Genomic DNA, 12,508 nt, shown 5'->3' on the forward strand with positions numbered 1-12,508 from the left:
AGCGTTTGTTATATTTGGCTCAATTATATGAGAATTGACGTGATGCTGCATTGGCAATCGAGACTCACGCAAAACGAATGAAAGCTAAGTATGATTGAAATGTGACCCCTCGAAATTTTTCGGAAGGAGATCTAGTCTTAGTTTATGATCAAGCTAATGATAAATTAGGCGCTAGAAAATTTGTTCCTATGTGGCATGGTCCCTATGTTGTTAAGCGAAAGCTAGCCAAAGGGGCCTATGAATTGGTAGACTTTGACGGGGACTCTTTGGGTAAACCCAGAAATGGCCATTACTTGAAGAGGTATTATGCTTAAAAGAAAGGGTATGGAGATTTTTAGTTAGGATAGTTTTTTCTTTCTAGCTAGTGTGTTTTAGTTTAAACAGTGTTCTTAGCTTAGAGAGTGTTTTTTGTCATTATTCCTGCTTATCTTGGTTTTACTCTTGATATTGCAGATGTCGATGCCTCTCCAAACATACATTGGTTTCGCTGATGGTGCTTGTCGTAATACATGGAACATCTCTTCCGTAGCTTGGGTTATCTATTCGCCCTCTGATGAGTTAGTATCTATGCATGGGGTAAGCCTCGGTCAAACAACGAACAACATTGCCGAGTATAGTGCAGTGATTGAGTTATTATCTGAATCTATTTCATTTGGGATTCGGAGTTTGATAGTGAAGTTAGATTCTGAACTCGTTGTATTACAGCTTAATAGAGTGTATGCCATTAGAAATCCAGTGTTATTGAGATTATTTTTGAGAGTGCGTCTCTTGAAACGTGAATTTGATTATATTGAATATCAACATATTCCAAGATTTTTAAATACATTAGCAGATGCAATTGCTTCTCGAATGTTAAATAGACATTTGCAATAATCATACATGTAAATTTAAAACCATTCCATAACATAATTTACAAGATAAGCTAGTAATAGTGATATATATATATAGGAGTGTGTCAAAAAATACATCGTCCTCGATCATAGGTTGAAAAACACCTTATGATCGGCAAAAATGATAAGTACAAAAAACAAAAATGTCACATGTGCCTACAATAGGCAATCATCCTATCACTGGTGATGATCTCTATAAGAAACCACTATGCGGGCCACCTTGCAAAGGAACCTCCTAAAAGGTGTCAGGACCCCAATCGCATAGCGCTGAAGTCGACGAGGAATGTCATCTATAGTGGTCTCAGGAATATCTCTTGTCAAGTGCTCGAGATGACCCTCCAACTCGGCCGAAACCTCTGCTAATTCGTCCTGTGGGGCTGGCGCGGGTGCAACTAGTTGCTTCCTGTCATAAGGCCGGAGAGTGGCTGGTCGCTGTGGACCCACATCTGCATTTGAAATTTTTAATATCAGTTTTGAGACAATGAAAAAATAACAAAAAATTAAAATAGAAAAAATGTTGAAAAGGATTTTACCTGACTCGTCCCACTGCTCTCCTGGTGGAAGAACCATGTCTGGGTCACCACGAAAATCTATCCCAGTGTAAGGGAAGTCCTGAATGGAAAAGACCTGGTTTTCCAGCCATTGGAAATACTCAGGTTTGAATCGAGCAACCTCTGTCCTCTCGTCCGGGTGACGGGCCATAACTGCGACCCATCGCATCAGTTTGGGCTCTCGAGGAAGCCGAGCTCCAACAATAAGGTGCTATGGGATCATCATAGGAACCCTCTCCAGGCCAAAACTCATGACCAAAGCCCCATAACCAAAGGTCTTTAGTCGTCCGTTCTTGGCCCTGGTCAGTTGGCCTTTCACATTGGCCAACACAGCATTGCACCAGTTGAAGATGGTGCCTCGAAAGCAATCAATTGCCGTACGCATCTGGGATCTGGTGGAAATATGTAATGCGGCAGCTCCGCAAAGTTTGGTGACAGTGAATGCAATCACCATGAGCTCAGGACGGGATATGGTCTTTATGTCTATCCCTTTGTCTCTAGCTTGGCTGTTGCAGTACTCTAGTCGGAGGCTATCGACAGACTGGCCACCTAGCCTAGTCCCGTGCAGAGTCATGGCTTCGCCTCTCTTAGGCAAACCAGTCAAGAAATATATGTCCTCCAGCTCGATTTCGAGCTGGTGACCGCCAATGAAGAAGCACTGGTTCTGTATGCTCCATCTGTCAACCAACCACTGTAAGAAATCCACCTGAGCCCTCATGCCAGGAATGGCCTAGAATTTGTACAATCCGCACGCCCTCAAAGCATCAAGTGAAGGCTGATGATTCCATGCGGCAGCATCCACATCCTCATGCTCTCGTTCATGCCAATATAGCATGATGTACTCTCTGCATCAAGTATAAATACAATTTAAAATGCTAGAAATTGTTTTGTGTGGTCCATTTTTGAGAATTTTTGGGTTAAAAACCCTTGCGACGGGGACCGCACCCTCCAGGTTAGACACAGTCCGTGGGACCACACTTTGTCTACATGGAAGGTGCGGACCCCGAGCTTTTTCACAATGGAGAAAAATTCAGGGTCTGCAGGCCCGCAATGGTAAACCTGCGGGCCCTCGCGTGCGGGTTTTGTGCCTAAAAACCCCCCCAAAAATGAAATAAATGACTAAAACAAAAAATTAAATGGTTAAAAATGAAGAGTGGGATGATGTGGATTACCTGGAGAAGATGGCGTTCGATTCCAACGGTTGGATTTTCCGCAATCTTCACTGGAAGTTTTCTGAGCAAAAGCGTTATTTTCTCACCCAAAATCAAACAGTAAAAATGAATTGACAAAGGCCCTTTTTATAAGTTTTTTGAGTAAATAAACTGCAAATTTGTTTATGTTTCACTTTGAAAAGTTATTTTTGCGACATTTTTATCTATTTCAAACAAGTATTAGTAATGTTTGTGTTTTTGTGTAGAATAAAAGATTATTCAGGCGAAATCTATCATTTTCGACGAAAAAACATGTAGAGTCATCTTTAAGCTCTTTTCTGACTCCTAAAACATGAAAAGATTGCCGAGTGTTTCTTTTAAACTCGTTAAAATGGAATTAAAAGATGGTCCACTTACAACTCTTTTCCGACCGTAAAAAACATGAAAAGATTGCCGGATTTTTGTCGTTTCAAATTCGATATCGGTCATAAAACGACGTGTCATTGATTGCTTTTTTACTTTTTCAGGTCAAAGGCACTAATGACGAAAAGTACTCCTTGGTCGTAAAAGATCAAGCGGTTCTCTCAAGTATTATTTTATACTTTTTCAGGCTTGGGAGACACAAATTTACGAAAAAGGTCAACCCTGGAGTCTTCTTAAGTTTTTCAGACTCTCTAAAATTGAAAAACGCTGAGTTTCTCCTATACTAGACTCGTTAAAATTTCATAGTAAAGAACCTGTTCAATTACAAATAGGAATGAACCACTCCTTCTAAGGGTTCGAATTTAAACTAAGTTGGACTCATCCGAAGGATGAGCTTATAATCAAGCAAATGTTATCCTCCTCAAGCTTGTCAAAAATAAAGAGGTACTTGCCAGAAATGGTGGGGGAAAAGAGAGAAAAATGAGCCTGTTTGTCATACTTTGTAACCACTGTTGAACACGACACTTTTATTCACCTGGGTTGGGAGATCCTTTGCCTAACAATTGATCAAACCACATTGAAAGTCTTCATCCAGTTTCTGGGTATTAACTTTGGGTCAATTGTCACTGAGCCATCTGTCGTGTCGTTATGTGTTCAAGAGATCATTGCCAATAAGCCATTCATCTGCAAAATATCTATCATCCATCTTGACCATCCCTGAGTCAGTGTTTGCATCTAAATTTCTTCAACTTGATCTATGATTTCGTGTTGTGGGCTTGCCTACGACGGATTGCTTTCTATCGACATCAGCTCATTATCTAGAAAGATGATCTAGGAATCATCAGTACCTTGGGATCTGCATGCCTCAATGGCAGGTTTCTCGCCTTTAACAACAGTTTACATCATTGACTTTCGATCAAAGGATTCCGTGACATGTTCGACATCAATACATTTATTCGCATCTCATGGATTGTACTGGGTACTTTGAGAGCTATTGACATCACTGGTGGTTTCTCTCACACTTGTTAACAGTTTACATCATTGACTGGTAATCAAGTGGTTTCTACCATGTTCGACATCAATACATTCATTCGCATGGATAGAATCATACTGTTTCGGGAAGTAGAAATGAAGACCCTGGATCTAGTTTCCACAATCCAGGCTGCGAGGAGTTTTGTATTCATTATATAATGGAATATTCATAAACAGATGGCTGCGTCCATACTGTGTCCACATGAGTCTTTACTTGTGATGTTTTACAAGATCATTCCTATATCAGAGTAGTAGTTAGTTTTTCTAGTCAATTTTGATCTGAGTATGGGAATGCCTACCTCAGCGATGATATGATCTCATATATATATCTTGCATTGAATGTTTTTACAGGTTCCAAGCGGGCTCTCCACAACATGATCCTCGAAATGATAAAGTACTTCACTCTTCCTAAATGATAAGAAATCCTCATCTACTACAGACTTCGCACTTTAGGGGGGAATATGTTACACAAAAATATAGTCACCATGATTATTTGCAGTCAGTATGGGTCTATCATCACTTGTACTGTCCTCCTAAGCAAGTCTCAGACCTCAGCTCTTCAAATCAAGCTTTGGAGATGGGAGAAAGACATTAAAAATCAATGTAACTCTAGTTCCGCACTTTCTCTCACTGTCACCTGCGGTCCCGCACCTTCTGTGTACAAAAACTGCGGACCTACCCGCTCTGTCCCTAACGGTGTAGGTGCGGACCCCTGTGAAAGTCAAAAGGCACAAGTTTTATCTTAAAAAACTCACTTTGGGTTAATTCTAGAGGTTTCTAGAAGTAATTTTGACGTGGATTGTTCGCTCTGAGGTGGTTCATGCATCCCAAAACAGAAAGAGCTAATCCCTTGATGAGAGGAGCTATCCCTTTGAAGGAGGGCTTTATCCCTTTGAAGGAGGACCTAGTAACGTCCCTCCATTGCACTATAAATACAGGCATTGGGCTAGTTGCTAAGGAGGTTAGAAGCTGAATTTTTTTTAGGGTAAATGCTGGTGAAATCAAGACTTCCTAGTTAAGCCTAAGAGGAGAGATCACATACCTTTTTGGTTTCATTGGGGAGTGAGTGAAACTTGTCAAAGTAGAGGAGACTTCTTGCTGGACCCTGGGAGGAGCTTGTATAGCGTCAAGGCAAAGGTTGTAAAGTTCTTCTTCTTTCGAATTAATACAATCAAACTCATTTTTCTCAACAAGTATCTCATGTTATTTGTTTCATGGACTCCTTGACTTTCATGTTAAATATGTTTTATGCAATTGGCTTTTTAGGAGATATTTAATTTGTTTGCCTTGTTTGTGTTTACAGATTCGCGAAAAGGAGCTTATTTGGATCAAAGGAGCGAGGGCATCCACAAGCTGGTGTTGGACCTAAGGTAGGCCCTAAAAACACTTGTTTACCATTGTTTATAAAAACATATTTAGAGAAAGATAGTGTCTGGTTGGTTTGCTTGTCATTAGGTCTTCTTTAGATTCTAGGAAGGTCTATCCTGTCCGCAATATCGACTTATTCCGTGTGACAAAATCGCAATATCTTTTGGGCTGTGGCAAACCCAGACATATGACCGCCACATGCTCCAGAGTGACAGTCATTTAGAACCCTCTCAGCTTCCTCGTGAGTTAAGCAACGTCGAAAAATAGAATCCGCCCCACGGCGATAAAGAGTATCTCCAATAATCCTGAATTGTTGGGACTGGAATCGAATTTTTTGACGTTCTAACCTTGAAATTTCTGGCTGAAAGGATTAGGTCTTGAGATAAACGATGATATCCCCATACTACGGATCTAAAGTGCTTATTAGAAACAAGGATTCGTCTGTAATGGGCTCCTCCGCCACAGTTTCCGTGTCAGCACGCGGGAAGTCACACATTAACTCCGCAAAAACTAAAGATTTCTTAGACTTAGATTTCTCAAATTCCAAGTCAAACTCCTGCAGGATAACGATCCATTTAGAGTACTTTCCCCCTAGCAATTGCTTGGTCAAAATGTAGATCATAGGGTTGCAATCCGAAATTACCGTAGTTTTACATAGTAGAATGTAGTGACAAAAACGTTGGATAGCTTGAACAGCTGCCAATGCTAATTTCTCCACATGTGAGTATTTTAGCTCAGTTGGATTTAAAGTTCGACTAAGGTAATATATCACATGTTCCATTTTGAATTCATCTTCCTGAACTAAGACCATTCCAATGGTGGAATGAAAGGCGGCGAGATACAAGAAGTAATCATGGTTGTAGTTGGGAGGATGCAACAACGGTGCATGGGTCAACGCATATTTGAGTGCATCAAAAGATTTCTGAGCTATCTCATCCCAATAGAATGGAGTATTCTGCTTCAAAAACTGGGTAAAACCCTTTGTAACCTCGACGTAGTTAGGAATGAATCGTCGTAAAAAGTTTGCTTTCCCCTGCAAACTTTGGAGTTGGCGAAGACTCGAAGGAGGGGGCAATTGGATGATAGCTTCGACCTTCGAGGGATCAACGCGAATGCCAGCTTTCGAAACTACAAACCCCAACAATCGACCCATTTCTATATAGAAGACACATTTGTGTGGGTTCAACCAAATATGATAATGCCTACACCTCATAAAGATTGCTCGTAAATGGACGAGGTGATCAGCTCGATGTAATGAATGAACAGGCAAGTCATCGAGATAGGGTTGCACAATGTGCTTGATGTCATGAAACGCATAAGACATCGCCCTTTGAAAAGCTGCTCCAGAATTCTTAAGCCCAATAGGTAACTTGCAATAAGCAAGTGTTCCCCATGGACAAATGAAAGTTGTTTTTGGTTGATCGGCAGGTAGAATATTGATTTGATTGTATTCGGAAAAACTGTCCATGAAGGAGAATATTCCGCTGCCGGCACAATCATCAATGATTTGATTGATATAGGGAGTTGGGTAATTGTCCTTTGGACAGGCTCGATTAATATCCCTATAGTCGATGCATATTCTTATTGTTCCCTGCTTTTTGTTAAACGGAACAATATTCGAAACCCAATCTGTTAACGGGATAGGATAAATGAAACTTGCTTTCAATAATTTTTCAACTTCTGCTTTAATTGCAGCAGCTTTTCGTGGGTGAATCTGACGCAAACATTTCCGGACGGGTTTAGCGTCCGGGTAAGTATTGATCTCATGAACAAGAATCGCGGGATCAATTCCTGGCATTTCCTCATAGGACCAGGCAAACACGTCGCAGAATTCTTGAAATAGGGCCTTATATAATTGAATTTCGTCATCTTTACACGAGGCACCTATATCAATGTTCTCAACAATTCCGAGCTTAACCGAAATGTCAATAGGAATAGTTCGAGAGATGTTTCACAAATTTAACTCTGAATCGGGATGTTTCATTGGATTCTGAGGTTCCTTGACATATTCAGTTGTAAAAATTGATGAGAAATCATTTTCAAAATGATCATCCTCAGGTAAAAATGAAGATCTGTGATGGAGATCATCCCATGGTAAATCATCTACACATAGGATTTCATGAATTTTCTCATCAGAGTGAACAAGTTCAGAAAACGTAGTTAAATCCGAGGTTGATGTGAAAAGTGATTCCTCACGGACCACATTCATTAAGTCATTTCTGGTTGAAAATGGGTCGACAAAAGACTGCACGGCTTCATAGGCAATTTCATATGGACTCAAAGGCATGGCATTACCAAATGAGTCTATCTCAGATTCAGAAGGAATGATCCAAGGATCATCATAAACAATGGTGTCTGATGTAATCATATGAATAGTTGCAAATGAAGACGATGCGTTGATTGGAGGAAAATGAAAAGTTCCCAGTAAATCGACATCTTTAACTAGTCCTACTCCAACATCCTTATATGGGATAGTCGTTTTACCAACATGTTGAATACTCTCCGAAGAGGCTGGATCGGATGAAAAGTAAGACAGCTGGTCTATTGTTATGATCTTTCCATTATGTGGAAACTTTATTACTCGAAAGACCGATGAAACGACCGCTGTCATAGCGTCAAACCAACTTCGACCCAAGAGAAGGTTGTAATCTAGAGGGGCATCAACCACCTCCACATCTAGACTAACGGTTTTTCCTTCAACCCCTATAGGCAAATCCTGTAGAATGCCAAAAGGATGAAACCCATGGCCATCAAGCTCCTTTAGAATCGTCAGGGATTGATTTAGCGAAGGAGAACCAAGCGATATCCAACACTGTATCGACATAATACACGTTGAGGCTCCCTCATCAATTACAGTCCGATGAATAGGCCTGTTTTTTACTATCACTGGAATCTTGAAAGCCATTTGATGAGGCAAACGCAGTGTATTATTTTCTAGATCGAAGATTATTAGGTTCGGGTCCTGAACATCAACAGCTCCTATAGCTGACAAAAGTAATTTACGCTGTGCTGGACATGATTGCAGCACTTCCAAAGCCGACATTGCTGAGGGTGAAACAGCTAAATCCTCAACAATGTTATAATTCTGAGCCGCTCTCGCATGTGGATTGAAAGCTGACTTTCGAAGTATACCCTTGGCGGGCGGTTTGATTACCATGTCTGGATTAGGTTTCTCGATCTGTAGTGGATCAGAACCGGGAGCTGAGGTTGATGGATTAGAATGAGAAGATTCTGCTTCTTTACCATCAATAGGACTTTTACTACCATAATATTGCGATCGAGTCGCAATCCTAACATGGGACATCATCAGTATGGCTTCTTCATTGGCATTCGAGGATGAACCTATCATCTTAGTGTCTTGAGCCGGAAAAGGATCCTTCAAAACAGCAGGAGTTTGGGAACCCTTGACAATCTTCGCAACCTCTGCACGATGAGGGCAGTCTCTTGTAAAATGTTCATCATCACAAATGAGACAAGGATAACGAGGTTTGCGCTTTTCATCATTGGATTCCGCCTTTTCAGGTTTCTCCTTTGAACTTTTGTCCGTTTTATTCTTCTTCTTTCCTTTCTTCTTCCCACCATATTTTGATTTGGCTGTAGATGACTCTACAAAGTGAATATCGGTGGAGATCTCTGCAGAAGAATCTCATGTTGGGGAATCAGGCAAGGTTATGATAGGGGAAGAATTCTTGGAAGACTTCTTCTTACTTTTAGTGTTAACCGTGCCAATCATACCATCGGCGGCATGAGATCCCGACAGAGCTGCAGTGATTTGATTTTTCTTGGGAAGATCGGGGATTTTTTCGTGTAATGTACCCGACTGAATATAGACCAAGTCAAGGTACTGTGCTTGAGTAATTACTTGCTCCTCATTAACAACTCCGGCTTTAGCAAAATCTTCAGTGATCTTTGGCAACAAAGATTTTACAAACCGCTCAGCCAAGATTTCATCTGGAATAAATACCTTCACTAAACGTCGTCAACATCTCCACTCATGAATATGATCCGAAATGTAAGTGGATGTCAATTGTTTTAGCGAAGTTAACAATTCCGTGCCATTGTCATATCGGACTGGAAACTGAAAATGAGTTAAAAACGAGGTTGCTAGCTGACTAAAATTATAAAAAGTGCCTCACGGTAACTCAATGTACCACTTGGCTGCGAGACCAATTAGAGTGCGCTGGAAAAGTCTAAGATGGATCGAATCATCTGTAATGGAGTTAGATGCACACCAGAGGTGGTAAGTCATCACATGGTTCGATGGGTCCTCTCCTGATTTACCTTCGAACCTGGGAATGTCACTGGGCAACTTATTCGGCATTGGTGGCCAAAACGGAAGATAATTAATGGGATCGTTCGTTAGGCGCGACAAGTCAGGTAAGTCCAAAGTTGTAATAAATGGTAACTACCGATTAGGATCCCTAAAACTCTGGGTCATGAGACCAACTCCAGGAGGAGGATATCCAAGATAACTAGGAATAGGAATCGCGTTCGGGATATTGTATCCTCCCGGAAAACCAGGATTAACCGGACCGTACTGGGGTTGTTGAGGTTGTTGATAAGTGTACCCAGGGTATAGCTGATACTGATAGACTGGCTGCTGCACAGCAGGACCGAATTGGTACTGTCCCTGGTACAGTTGATAAGTGAATTGTGGTTGACTTGTGACAACCGTACTTAAACCAGGTTGTCCTACAGGCATCTGAACCGAAGTTTGAATCGTAGATCTAGACGGTGGTAAAGATGTCTATGGAGTAGATACAGGAATAGTAGAAACCAGAGTTGTCGATACTCCAGAAGTAGGTGGGGTAGATTGAACAGATGTTGCGGCAGTTGTAGCAGTCATTTGAGGCGGAGTACGAGGTGTACTAGGCCCAGGCTGAGAAACTACCGAAGGTACAGAAGTTTGAATGTTAGACTGGACTGGTTGCTGGGGTGAACCAGAAACTAAGGGTTGTCCAGTTTGAGATGATAGCTGTACACTTGGCTACAATACTTGTTGAGCTTGTGATGGATCCCACACTATATTCATTCTGGAGTACTGACCGATAACTGGTTGAGAATACTGAAGACCATAATCGGATTGAGGGTAGGATTGATAATTGAAAGGTACATTTCCCGTTCCTTGAACATACGTTTGACCTTGGGGTGGTTGGAAACCTTGGTTTGAGTATTGACCTTGGGGTTGATACCCTTGAGGCACATACTGATACTGGGGTTGACCTCGAGGTATAAATTGATACTGGGGTTGACCTTGGGGTACATATTGAGTCTGGGGTTGACCTTGAGGAAGGTACTGTCCCGTAGGTATGTACTGTCCTTGAGGTTGCCCCCCAGATGCAAATTGTGTACCTTGAGGTTGCCCCCCAAGCCTTAATTGAGGCTACCCTCCAGGCGGTAACTGACCACCTTGAGGTTGAGGATTGGGAATAGATCCTGACATCATGAGAATGTCTTCTATGCTCAATGGCTTAGTACGATTGTTTCCAGTTAATAACCCTTGCTCAATGGGTTGAGGAGATGCTCCCGAAAAAGTACCAGAAAGTGACTGATACCCGAAGGGAACAGAAGGACCACCGTACAAGAAAGATTCGGGCGATTGACTAAACATGGATGACTGTCCTGCCATATTGACGGGAGTATAAAAACCTCTAGGTGTTGGGTGATCAGGAGCACGAGGTGGTGAAAAACTTAACCTTGAGCTTTCTAGAAAATTAGTCAAAGAAAGATACCAAGAGCTACTCCTAGGTGGACTATAAAAAATTGGTTCACGCTCCCTTAGTTCAATAACAGGTTGATTTTTAGGGATAGGGATGCCTACTTCTTCTTCCAGAGCAAGTTCTTCAATAGAAATAAGTCCAGAAGGAAGATCTTGGGTGATTACTCTTTCTACCCTAGGTGAACCAGGACCATTAGAAGTTGGAGAAACAAACCCCGATGTCGGAGTAGCAGCAAATTAACTTTCAGGCTTGGATATTTCAAGTTCCTCACCTATATCACTAGTAGATGAAAAGCTACCAACAATTTTGGAAACATACACTGACTATGGATTATAATCTGCTACTAACGGTTGAAAATCAGGATGTACTATGAAAGAAGATTCTCCTTCCTCAGGTGACCCAACTCTACTGTCTCTAGGAGTTACGAGGACTTTCAAGCGTTCAAGTTGACTCGCTACTTCCTCAGGAGGTTGGCCCCGAAGTCTATGGGACTTCCTCAGTAACTCAGCCACATTTACAAACTCAGGAGACTGGCCCCGAAGTCTACAAGATTGACTTGGTAATTCAGCCACAGTTGAAAACTTTTAACTACTTCACACACAAACAAAGTAAAATCTCAATGAAAAGCACCTAAATTCTCTAAAGAACCAAACAAATTTGAATCACACGCCTAAAGAATCTAGGAGATCAAACACACACAAACAGTAACTTTTCGGACTGAAAACACTAGTTGGTGATGAAATCCAACGTCGCAGAGTTCAATACAGAAATGGCGGTTGGAACAGTTACCCCGGAAACTTGCTTAATGAATAGACTGGCACAAGTTCCTCCACTTAACCATCTCGAGTGAAGTGAACCCCCAGAAAATCCAAGTGAGTCTAGCTGACATCTACTCCAGGTACAGTGGGATCTTCCCACCACTATCACCTCAGGAAGAGTCCTAAAGAATATGGCCACTAAGGTTACCAACTAAGACAAATACACCTGGAGGAGCAGTCTACGATCCGATACGCACGCAAGGGCAGAGTAGCAAGCTCAATCCCCTTGAAGGCTTCTTGACATAATCCAAGGTTTACCAACAAGTGACCCCAGGCTCCTCGACAATCGTTAATCCGAGGTTTACCATTTTTAATACGTGAATATCTGGCGTCGTTCCCAATGAGGAAGGATTGATTCCCACACTAGTTCGGACACGATCTCATGCTTCTCCTTTAAGAGGAGCTTTCCCAGAGCATAAATACAACAATTGGATTTCTTCCTTACCACAAGATACAACTACTTGTTTGTTTTGACTGTCTTGGAGAGTTAATTACTCTCCTACTCCAAGACACTAGACTAAGATAAGTTGGTGTATTAGAGCCCTAGAAATAAAA

This window comes from Pinus tabuliformis, chromosome 4_1 (genome assembly GCF_031772625.1).
Source record: "Pinus tabuliformis cultivar Carrire ecotype Pingquan chromosome 4_1, CPIR1, whole genome shotgun sequence".
NCBI classification, from domain to species: Eukaryota; Viridiplantae; Streptophyta; class Pinopsida; order Pinales; family Pinaceae; genus Pinus; species Pinus tabuliformis.